Source organism: Ovis canadensis, chromosome 2 (genome assembly GCF_042477335.2).
Source record: "Ovis canadensis isolate MfBH-ARS-UI-01 breed Bighorn chromosome 2, ARS-UI_OviCan_v2, whole genome shotgun sequence".
Taxonomy (NCBI): Eukaryota; Metazoa; Chordata; class Mammalia; order Artiodactyla; family Bovidae; genus Ovis; species Ovis canadensis.
In genome coordinates this window covers 41,557,978-41,558,524 of record NC_091246.1, presented here as the reverse complement: position 1 = coordinate 41,558,524, position 547 = coordinate 41,557,978, and the positions used below count along the sequence as shown (strand labels likewise).

The following is a 547-nucleotide window of genomic DNA, read 5'->3' as shown; positions in this document are numbered from 1 at the left end:
CAAACTCATGTCCATTGAGTTGGTGATGCCATCCAACCATCTCATTCTCTGTCGTCCTCGTCTCCTCTCACCTTCAATCTTTTCCAGCATCAGCGTCTTTTCAAAGGAGTCAGTTCTTCACATCAGGTGGCCAAAGTATTGGAGTTTCAGCTTCAGCATCAGTCCTTCCGATGAATATTTCAGGACTGATTTCCTTTAGGAGGGACTGGTTTGCTTTAGGTCTGTCACTGATATTTGTTACATAAGAATTGGGCTTCTTGATGGCTCAGTTGGTAAAGAATCTGCCTATAATGCAGGAGACCTAGGTTCAATCCCTGGGTCAGGGAAATCCCCTGGAGAAAGAAATGGCACTCCACTCCAGTATTCTTGCCTGGAGAATCCCATGGACAGAGGACCCTGGTGGGTTACAGTCCATGGGGTCGCAGAGTCAGATACAATTATACATGAACCCAAGATTTATTATTTAAATAATACATATTTGCTTTGGAAAAATAATAATATCTTAAAGATCATTTTGAAAATCACCCATATTCTTATAAATAAAACT

At 41.1% G+C, this 547-nt stretch overlaps 1 non-coding gene across 1 annotated transcript; it reads left to right on the top strand.

Annotated features, from left to right (window-relative positions):
- The first annotated feature begins 254 nt into the window (after positions 1–254).
- Positions 255–327, top strand: TRNAY-AUA (transfer RNA tyrosine (anticodon AUA)). The gene has a single exon. It is a non-coding gene; the product is annotated as a tRNA-Tyr (tRNA).
- The last annotated feature ends 220 nt before the right edge of the window (positions 328–547 follow it).